The sequence below is a fragment of the Myotis daubentonii genome, chromosome 6, assembly GCF_963259705.1.
Source record: "Myotis daubentonii chromosome 6, mMyoDau2.1, whole genome shotgun sequence".
NCBI lineage: Eukaryota > Metazoa > Chordata > Mammalia > Chiroptera > Vespertilionidae > Myotis > Myotis daubentonii.
In genome coordinates, this window is record NC_081845.1 from 87,582,491 (window position 1) to 87,593,536 (window position 11,046).

An 11,046-nucleotide genomic window follows, 5' to 3' on the forward strand; every position below is an offset into this window, starting at 1 on the left:
CCCAGGAGGAAATTAAATCCCAAGGAAACCACAACCGTGGCCTCAAAACCAATCCCAGCAGGGCTCCATCATTGTGATGGACCACGACAGCCTGTGTTTCTAAATCTTAATTGCAATTATCCTATATTTTGGGTGTGTGCAGGGTTAGAGGGTGGGACCCAGTGCCTAAGTGTTTGGACCAAGAGAAATTCCATCATTTGATGGGAAAACCTGCACATCACTAGAGGACTGGACCTCGAGCAGAAGGCAGAAGCTGGGCAGGCTTTGCATTGACCTCCTTGGAAGGGGACTGGGTGAACTCTGAGTGGCAGGAAGGCCACACATCCCGCACTGACTGTGGAAGCGACGGCCAGCTGGGCATGCAATCTGTCGTCTCTTCCTCCTGCGCACACAGGCAAGGTTATGTTTCCAGTCTCCCTTGCTGGGCGACATAGCCATGCGGCTAAATTCTCTCAGTGGAATGTGAACGGAAACAGTGTGTGCCAATTCCAGGCTTGGCCCATAAAGACTTCCCCTGTGCAGTCTTCTTCTGTGCTCTCTCCCTTCCTACTGGCTGGTTGCAGACAAGAAGGCTCCAGAGCAAGTGTCCTCACCTGGGGTCCATGGATCCAAGTTCAGGGGATTGTATGAATTTGGACGGAAGAGTATATATCTTCCCTAGCCTTGAACTGAAATTTAGCATTTCTTTCTACTAGTATTACGAATGCAGATAACAAACCACAGTCGTGACCTGTGACTTTGTCACCTGTAGAAATCATAGATATTTTCATATCACATTACAGTCATTGCAGTTATCTCAAAATAGCATTACATTCATCACTACTCGGGAATTACAGCAGGTATTAGACCTGCTACTAGGTTGCACATAATTGCAGTTTTCCTGTTGACAGACATGCAACAGAGCTGGCCAAGGCTGAGCAGACGAGGCATTCAGCTACCAAATGAAGTCACAGTCTCATATTGGTGAGCCAGATATATATGCTGCTTCCCAGTGATTCCTGTATTTGTTGGTCAGTTAATATATGTTAGGAGGCGAACGGTTTTCATTGTTTACTAAATATTTGTAAAAATGAATGATTCAAATAAGAAATCTTAATTTTTAATAATATTGAGAGGTATGAAGGCCACAAGCGTAGTCAGTCTTCACACTGACATGTCTTTAAAGAGTAAATGTAACTTTAGATCACCTATGCTTTACATGTAGTCTTGTTAGCTATTGAATTAATACAGAAACACACATGTACCACTATATAAAAATTGTCTTTTTATATTTTGCTAGCTGCCTGTTCATGTAATTGATTTTTCCTACTTGAGTTTTATATATTTTAAAATATTCTGAAAAGGGGTTCACGGGCTTCAACAGACAGCTGAAGGGGAACAGAAAACAAAGAAAAGCCTGTACTATGGCTGAGCCACAATGTGGAAGGAGCCTGGGTCCCACGGACAGGCGTCTGCCTATTACATGAACATCCATCCAGGACTATTAAGTGAGCAAAAAATACATGTCTGTTGTGTTAACTTTGGAATTTGTTGTTACCAGAACATATCCTACCAAAGAAATTGATCCATTGATTTGTATTTTTGCTGTTACTTTTGAGAAGTTCAGTGCCATTCTGATATTTGTTCTGTGTTATTTCCCTATTTGATATAACCTTCATTCCCACCATTTTAAATTTTTTTTTTTAGGATTTTTACTTCATCCTTCTGTTCTGAAATTTTACATATTGTACCCTAGCATGGGTCTTTTCTCCATTAATTATGCTGGATCCTCAATGGGCCTTTTAAAATCTGGCAACTCATATCTTTTAATAGAGGACAGTTGATCTCTTAGGCAATATTCTGGTTAGCTATTGCTATGTCACAAATCACCCCCAAACTGACTGACCTAAACTCACAATAGTTATTTTATAACCTTCCATGGATCTGGGAAAAGCTCAGCAAGGTGATTTTCTCTCATGAGACTGTAGTCAGATGGTAGCTGGAGCTGGGACAGAAGGGACTGGAGCAGCTGGGAAGTTACTAGGCATATCTTTCTCCTCAGGGTGTCCTATGTGATCGCTCCACATGGCCTAGTGTAGGCTTCCTCACAGTATGGCAGCCTTAGGCAATCACGTGACTGGTTACATGGTGGCTCAGAGTCCAGGGCAATTTTCCTGGCAAGCAAAGCAGGAGCCCTGCCTTGAATGACCTAGCTTTAGAAGTCGCCTCACACTGCACTATACGGAGGAATAGTCTCAGGAGTCTTTCCAGATTCAAGAGTAAATGAGTTAGATGCCATCTCCCGATGGGGGCATGGCCAAGTTCTAGAAAAGTGTATGGGTCAAGAGATGCTGCAGCCATCTTTGGAAAATACAATCTGCTACAGTGTCCTCTCCCTTTCAGTTCTTTCATTATTTTTCTCCTAGTAGTCAGTTTTGTTCCTCTGGACAAATCCTTTACTTTTCTTATCTATTTTGGCTTATTATCTCTCACTTTATCTTTTTTTTTCTACTTTCTGGGAGATTTCATCGACTTTATTGTCAACCCTGCTACTGCCTTTTACACTTTCACAACCATTTTTAACTGGCTCTCTGTTCCTTTTTATTTTTTAAAACATTGCATCCTGTTTTTTTGTTTCATGGATGTAATATCTTGTTATCTTTCTGAGGCTATGAATTCTCATTTGAAAAAAAAAATAGTTCTGTTTTCTACAATTTTCTGTTTTCTCTGAGTTCTCCCCTTCTTTTATTTTTTTCTTTATTGTTTGAGTCTTTCCTTAAATATGTAATTACTCTTGGATGTTTCTGATTGGAAGTGCATGGGTGGCTTGTGGACTGGTGTGATTTGATCAGGTGGCCAGCTGGTCGTTTTGTTTTTTTTAAAAAAATGTAGTTTTATTGATTTCATAGATGAAGGGGGAGAGAGAGAGAGAGAAATATAGAAACATATGATGAGAGAGAATCATTGACTGTCTACCTCCTGCATGCCCCACACTGGGGATTGAGCCCACAACCTGGGATGTGCTCTGACCTCCTGGTTCATAGGTTGACACTCAACCACTGAGCTACGCCTGCTGTTTTTATTGGTAGTTCCTAATGCCAGTGTTGGTAGGAGAAGGCTTCTCTCATCTCCTGTGTGGGAGTCCTGTGCCGGTGTCTGGAGCTGAATGGGAAAGGGTCTAGGGCAGTGATGGCGAACCTTTTGAGCTCGGCGTGTCAGCATTTTGAAAAACCCTAACTTAACTCTGGTGCCGTGTCACATATAGAAATTTTTTGATATTTGCAACCATAGTAAAACAAAGACTTACATTTTTGATATTTATTTTATATATTTAAATGCCATTTAACAAAGAAAACTCAACCAAAAAAATGAGTTCGCGTGTCAGAGGTGTCATAGGTTCGCCATCACTGGCCTAGGGAGTTTCTTACCATGTGGATTCTGCTTTGAGTTTCCTGGGCCTCTGAGTGTCCCCTTTCTGGAGCCTCTCTGGTTCACTTGTTGGATAATTCCATAACCCCGGACAAGTGTAGGTCTCCTGCAGGGTTCGGGAGGTGCAACTGGCTGGGTGTAGTGGGTAGATGGGTCCCAAGAGTGGTCTCACTGCTCTTTTCTTTATACAGGGTTTCAAACAATCTCCGTGTCTAGCCCTCTGCCTGACTTTGGCTTTCTGCGGTACCTGGCATCTGCCCTTTCTGACTCCTTCCTAGGCTTTCTGTAACCAGTGGGCTTTCTTCTCCCTGACACCTCCTGCAGGGCTTGACTTTCCTCCTCTTCACGATGTCATGTGCCATCTGCCGTCTGCTTTGTTTCTTATTGTGCTTCAGGGATTGTGATGCCGTCTGATTCTATTGGAGGTGAGGTGTGCTTCTGTTTCTTGCTTTAAGAAAGGCCCCAAGCGTAGGAAGGTCCCACATCTGGCTTAATGCTCTGCCGTCACCATCTTGGAGTTTGTACTTAATTTTGAACAGGGTCCCCACATTTTCATTTTGTACTGGGCCCTGAGAATGGTGTAGACAGTTCTGTCCGCTGTTGATCTCCGGATCCATCTTTCATGCTCTTTAAGTGACTATTTTGAAATGGTTGTGCTCTTGCTCAAGAGACTTGAATGGTCCCCAAATCGTCAGGATAAAGTCCAACCCCACAGCATTGTATGCAATGTATGCAAGCCTCGTGGACACCCAAACGGACCACCATGGGGCCCACAGCCCAGTGACTCAACACAGGGTTCTATGGGTCTTATTAGTGACAACACCTTTGTGACATCATAGTAGGGACAGGGGCCTTCAATGATATATACTGAATGGCCTCCCATGGACTCAAAAAGATACCATAAAAGGTAGGAAAATAGAATTTCCCCCCTCTCTCCCCAATTACATCTTTCCTTTCCCCCCAGAACTTTCTTGCATTTCAGTTCCCAGGCCAAACTGTACCGAAGAGTGAGTTTGACTGATTCCCTACTAGAGGTGTGTGTTGGGGGAGGATGTTGGGGGTGTTCTAATCCTCCAGCCACGTGCTCGCTTTGGCAGCACTTATACTAATCCTTCAGCCTGAAGGAATCAGACTTCTTCTCCTTGTCCTTCACTCTCCATTCCCTTTCCTGGAAAGTCCTCTAGCTCACTGATATTCCTAGCCACCAGCTCCCTTACCCCCAGCTCTCTCTCTCTCTCTCTCTCTCTCTCTCTCTCTCTCTCTCTCTCTCTTTCTCTCTGTCTCTCTCTCTCCCTCCCCTCTTTAGAGAAAATGAAGAGATTCCCTGTTGTAGAATCCATCTCTAAGTCCTCATAAAGAGGCAGAGGGTGTATTGTATTAGGGGAGGGGAGCTCTACCCTTGTATTTCTTTCCTTCTGAGTCTCTTTTCAATTGGTGTAAATTTCCTCCCTTTTAGGAAAGACTGGCACCCTAAGGAATCCAGAAGGGAGGCGGAGGAAAGCCTGGGGGCTCTGCTCTCTCGCTCATCCAGGAGCGAGCCCTGCTTCGCTGCAGCCCATGCCCCCGAGCTCTGCCTCTGTGGATGCAGCCTGAGGACCAAGGCAGTGCTGCACCCCCGGCCCCTGCCCGCCTCCCGTCCTTGCTCTCAGATGCTCCCCAGCTTGCCACCAGGGAAGAGGCACCCGCCTACTCCAGGGATTGTCTTCAGGGCTCAGTCCTCCCAGAGTTCATCAGAGCCCAAGGCCAAGGCCACGTCCCCGCTGCTGCCTCAGGGCAAGTCCAGAGCTTCCTGCAGTGCCCTGCCACTACGCACGCTGGTGCCCATGAGTGTGTGGCCTCAGGGGTTTCTTTACCCATTTTCCAAGTCCTTGCCAGAGAAATCCCTGCCCTCCTATATCCCGCGGGGAGGGAGCCGGTTCCCCAGGCTGGGGGCCATGTCCCCAGTGACACCACTTGTGGAAAGTGATAAACCCCAGTCCTTTCTACCATTCATGTTTAAATAAAAATGTGTCTAGTCAATTATGGTTTTCCTCTTGTGTCTCCTGCAAACAGGGTAAGGTAAGGGTCTTTTTTAACTGGGAATATGTGATTCTACTTTCAGTTGGATTTTCCAGGGTCCTGGTCTTAGGATCAAGGGTCTTGATGGTCTTTCAGGTATGGCTGCCTGTGACCCTGTGTGTGGGGCTACTGTGACCCTTGGGTTTTTTCTTTTTTCTTTTTTTTAATATATTTTTATTGATTTCAGAGAGGAAGGGAGAGGGAGAGAGAGATAGAAACATCAATGATGAGAGAGAGTCATTGATCGGCTGCCTCCTGCAAGCCCCACGCTGGGGATCGAGCCTGCAACCCGGGCATGTGCCCTTGACCAGAATTGAACCTGGGACCCTGCAGTCTGCAGGCCGACGCTCTATCCACTGAGCCAAATCGGCTAGGGCTTGGGGTTTTTTTCTATAGTGTCCAGTCCCAGTGGGCCATGGAGTCAGATCCACTTGAGTTCTATTTCCATATACCTGATGGAATTTTGATTGGAATTATATTGAATTGGTAGATAGGTTTGTTGGGAATTAATATCATTAAATTACGGGTTTGTGAACATGGCCTTTCTCTCAATTTATTTAGGTCTTTAAATTCTGTCAATAAGGGCTTGTAGTTTCAGTGCTGAGTTCTTGCATAGTTTTCATTCGATTTATTTCTGGACATCAGATAGGTTTGCTGCTCTTGTAAATTGTATTTTTATAAGGAATTTTTAATTACTCGTGATGGGGTAGCATGGGAAGGGGAGCCTCTGCAAAACCTACCCTTCAGCTTTTATAAAAACACCTTCTTTGAGATAGAATTCACATACTATACAATTCACCCACTTAAAGGGTACAATTCAATAGCTTTCAGTAGATTCACAGATATGTGTAACCATCATTACAATCAATTTTAGAACATTTTATCACCTCAAAGGAAACCCCATACCCTTTAGCTATTACCAACCTATCATATTGCTTTTTATAACTTTATTTTCTATTTTTTTTTATATAGAGAGATGCAGCTTATCTGAGTGTATCACTTACATTCAGTGACTTGGCTAAACACATATTATTCTAGCAGTATGCAGATTCTTTGGGATTTTCTTTGTACAACTTCATGTCTTCAATAAACAACATTTTGAATTTCCCCTTTCCAATCCGCGAGACTTCCCTTTCTTTTCTTGCCTCAGTGTCCTGGCTAAGATGGCTCACGCAGTGTTGAATAGACATGCTGAGAGTAGACACCCATATCTGGTCCTCATGTCAAGGAGGAAGCGTTCATTACCTCATCACTAAATCTGATGCTTGCAGTGGGGTTTCTTTTGTTTGTAGTCTTTATCCAACCAAGGAAGTTCCCTAGAAGTTACTTAGCGTTTTCTGTCATGAATTGGCTACATCTTGCCATCCTGAGTCCAAATCCTGAGTCTCCCACTTATTGGTCAGTCTGCTTTGGGGAAGTCACTTACCTTCTTTGAACCCGTTTCTCCATCTTACATTGGGAGAAGGAATTTCTATTGTAGTTTCTTATGAAATTGAGGAGATTTATAAAGAACACCCAACCCCTAGTAGATGCTCACTTTAATGTCTGGTGTAGCATTATACCTTGTCTTATTGATCCTCCCCCGCCCCCTGTATATAGTATATGCCCATGAGGGCTTGCTTTGCTCTGCGGTTCCCTGCTGCAGCCCTAGTGTTTAGAACATGCCTGGCATATAGCCATTGCTTTAGGAAAGACATTTTTAGGTTAATCAAAGTTAAATCCCTCTTTTCCAGAACTCTATGGCTATGAAGCATGGTTTTAGGGCCTAGAATTATACTTGCTGCTGGAGAATCACATAATTCTCTTGGGCACGTCTGAAGTTCAGTGCCAACTTTCCTTTTGACTTTTAGAAAGTGTCATATTTTCCCCTTCTCAATTATTTAATCAATATCTGTCACCCTTGATGCTGGGCATCGAGAACAGAGCCCTCGGGCAGAGCTGCATTCCCAGCTGCACTGCGTGAAGGTGGGCAGGTGCCTCCTCCTCTGAGCCCCGGAGACCTTGGGGGTTCCCTCTGTTGTGGCTTCAAGGCAGACATGATGCTCACGGCCTCGCAAATCTCCAAACCCAAGTGATTTCTATATAGTAAACTGAACCGTAAAGGTAACCTGTGTGTGATGCTGAAGACACAGACAAAATGTTTTTTATTCCTCCTTATGTTTTATTTTGATGGCTTCTGTTGTGAAAGAAAGTTAAAATTCCACATCAGCTTTGCATGAGAATCCGATCTGCTTTATCCAAGTGTCTCTTGAGAGCAGCAAAAATCCAGGTCCAGCCCTAGCCGGTTTGGCTCAGTGGATAGAGCGTCAGCCTGGGGACTGAAGGGTCCCAGGTTCAGTTCCGGTCAAGGCCACATGCCTGGGTTGTGGGCTCGATTCCCAATAGGGGGCATGCAGGAGACAGCGGATCGATGATTCTCTGTCATCACTGATGTTTCTGTCTCTCTCTCCCTCCCCTTTCCTCTCTGAAATCAATGAAAATATATTTTTTAAAAATTCCAGGTCCAGGATGAGCCTCCTAACCCATAGTAAGTTCTGAAACTGAGGTGAATGAGGGGCTTGCAGCCTGAGACATGAAGACGGAAACAGGGACCCTCTGGGCAACCCCCAATGCCGCCCCTGCTCAGTTCCCATCAGGGCTTCCAGAACTCACCATCCTCTCTCCTGGAGAGCCTGGCCTTCGCCACCAAGTCCTCGCTGTCCCCCAGATCAAGGTTTTTGAACCGTGGCACCATGACATTTTGAGTCTGAAGGCCGACGCTCTATCCACTGAGCCAAACCGGCTAGGGCTGACATTTTGGACTGGATAGTTCTTTGTTTGTGGTGCTGCCTTGCGCATTGTAGGATGATTAGCAACATGTCTGACCTCCACCCACTAGATCCTAGCAGCACCGCCAGCCCGGCCCGAGTTGTGACAGCCAGAAGTGTCTCCAGACATAGCCAAGTGTCCCCTGGAGGGGAGCAGCCTCTGGCTGAGAACCCTGGCTCCAAATGGTCTCCTAATGCCCCCTTTCCATCAGCCTCTCCCAGACCACACAGTCCCTCCCTCGGCAGGCCCTCCCGGCAGCTCCCAGCTCACACTCATCTCCCTCTGAAGGTTGAGCGGCCCAGGCTGCCACACACAGGTGAGAATAGTGTCTAACATCCGTGGAGCACTTACCCTGTGCCGTTGCATGGGCGATCTGATGCAATCTTCACAACAGCCCTGTGAGTAAATGCATGTGTGGTCCTCTCCATGTTTCAGAAACTAGGGCCCAGAGAGGTGAAGTCGCCTGTCCGAGGTCACACAGCTGGCAAGTGGTGGGTCTGGGATGAAAATCCAGGCTGGCTGGCTGGCTCACAGGCTCATAAACCACTCACTAACCCACTGGACGTTTCCTCAAGTGTTTCCTCCCAAACTCAACTGCAAATCCTTGAAGGGCAGAGACTCAAGTGCAGTTATGGATGATCCATGGTGCTGAGTACAGGGCCGGAGGACCGAATATGACTTTAGTTATTGATTTCCTGCCAAAATTGAGTTCGGGACATTAGAATGTGTGAGTCTGTGCATGAAATTGAGAACTGGGGAGAAGGAATTTCCAAGCGGAGGCTTAAATATAATATATACCCACAAAATGCATTTAAGGTAGGTGCGTGTCTCAATGAATTTTCACAAACGGAGCACACCTCTGTAACCAGATTAAGAATCAGAAGATCACCCTGGGCCCAGGAACCTCCCTCCCTTCCAGTCCCCCTCTCTTGAAGAAACCACCATCTCGCCTTCCAAGGGTATGAATTCATTTTGCTTGTTTGTGTATTTTTACTCAATGGGACCATGGAGTGTGCTGTTCTTGGTGGCCGGCTGCTTTTGCCCGACACTGTGAGCTCATCCGTGCTGCTGGCGCAGCAATGGTTCATGCTGTCTCTTTCCTCTGTAATATTCCGTTGTGTGACGCTACCACAGGCCGTTTACCCATTCCACTGCTAACGGACATCGGGGAGTTTCCGGTTTGGGGCTCCTGTGCAGGGCTCCGCTGTGAGCGTTAGCACATGTCCTTGGTGAACAGTTTCCATTTCTGTTGGGGCGATGCCTGCCTATGGACCTGCTGGGTCGCAGGTGAGCATGCTTCAGCTTAAGGGGACACTGCCTAGTCCCCCCAGCTTTTGTATTTGGAAGCTTTTAAATAAAATGCTCCCACTGCCCCCTCCCCCGACTGCTTTTCTGAAGAGATGGGGCAAGGGGGGTGGGGGTATGGCCTCCTTGGAATTTTCCAGATGACCACGCCTAGCCGAGGAACCTTCTTTATAGGAGAATAACGTCAGAGATGAGAGGGCCCACACAGATCTCAAGTCCAAGGCTTTCATTATGCACCGGGAGAAACCGAGGCTCAGAGGCAAGGTGGTGGGGTTCTAGCTTGGCCTAGAAGCCAAGTTTCTGGGCGCTGGATCCCCATTTTGCTTTCTGAATACCTGAAGAGAGGTGCTCATCTGGAAGGTGAGGGGGTGGAGCTTGGTGCAGCCGGGACCCACCAGGACTATATAAAGCCGAGAGCTGAGAGTGTGTGGGGGAGGTGGGACTGGGGAGCTGTCTTGCTCCCTACATTTTCCTTGAGTCTGGGCTGAAGCCAAGGAAAACACAAGCCTGGCCGCTCCTCCCACCAGGGGAAGTCAAAGTGAGGGGCTTTACAATTAGAGTCTGGAAAATCTTCCACCTCACATCCCCCTCCCCCAGTCCAGGGGAAAGTGGGGGGGTTTGGAGGGGGGAACCTGCTGGCAGTGGGGACAGGAGTTCCAAGGTCTGGAAACAAGATGGGCTTCCCCCTCAAGGGGCTCACAATCTTTGGTAAAACCAGACAGACCCTGGGCGCAGAGCTAACCCCCATTTATTACGCACTGAAATTCCATCCACCAGGAACCTGGAGGGAGCCTCGAGCCAACCTCCAGCGGAAACAGCAAAGCCCGCGACTGCCAGCGCCGGCCCGGGTCCTCACCTGGTGCCTCCGACCCACCCCTGCTCTGCGGCCCTCCAACTTCCGCCTCCCGGTCTCCGCCCACCGTCCACATCCTCCGCCCGAAATTAAGCTTCCTTCTGAGCGAAGTGGCGTGCTGAAGCCAACTTCCCTGACTTCACACCCCCCTCCGCAGGCCTCCAGGTCCCCACCGGGTAGGTGAGACTTAAGAGGAGGACAAAAGAGGGATTCCTTCCTTTGCAAACTCTTGGAGGCACCCCCTCTTCCCTCCCCAGCCAGCTGCCTTCCCGCCCCGGCTCCCGCGCCGGGCTGGGGCGCCAACGAGATCTGATCAAAATGCATTGCCAAGTTGTTAAGGTATTTGAATTAAAAAAAAAAAAAAAAACCTCCCAAGAAAGAAAGTATTTGATGGCTAATAATCTCATTTCAATATAATGGGACCTTCTTCTGCAGAGAGCAAGACAGGTTAAGAGATATAATTATGACTTTGCAAACTCTCTCCCAAACGCGGGAGACGCGCTGACAGGTCTGCGCGCGGCTGCGCTCGGCTCGGCTCCGGGAGGCGCTTTGTCTGCGGGGCCGTTAAAGAGCCGCGGTCCCTTTCCCCCCTCGGCCTACTCCGCGCAATTTAA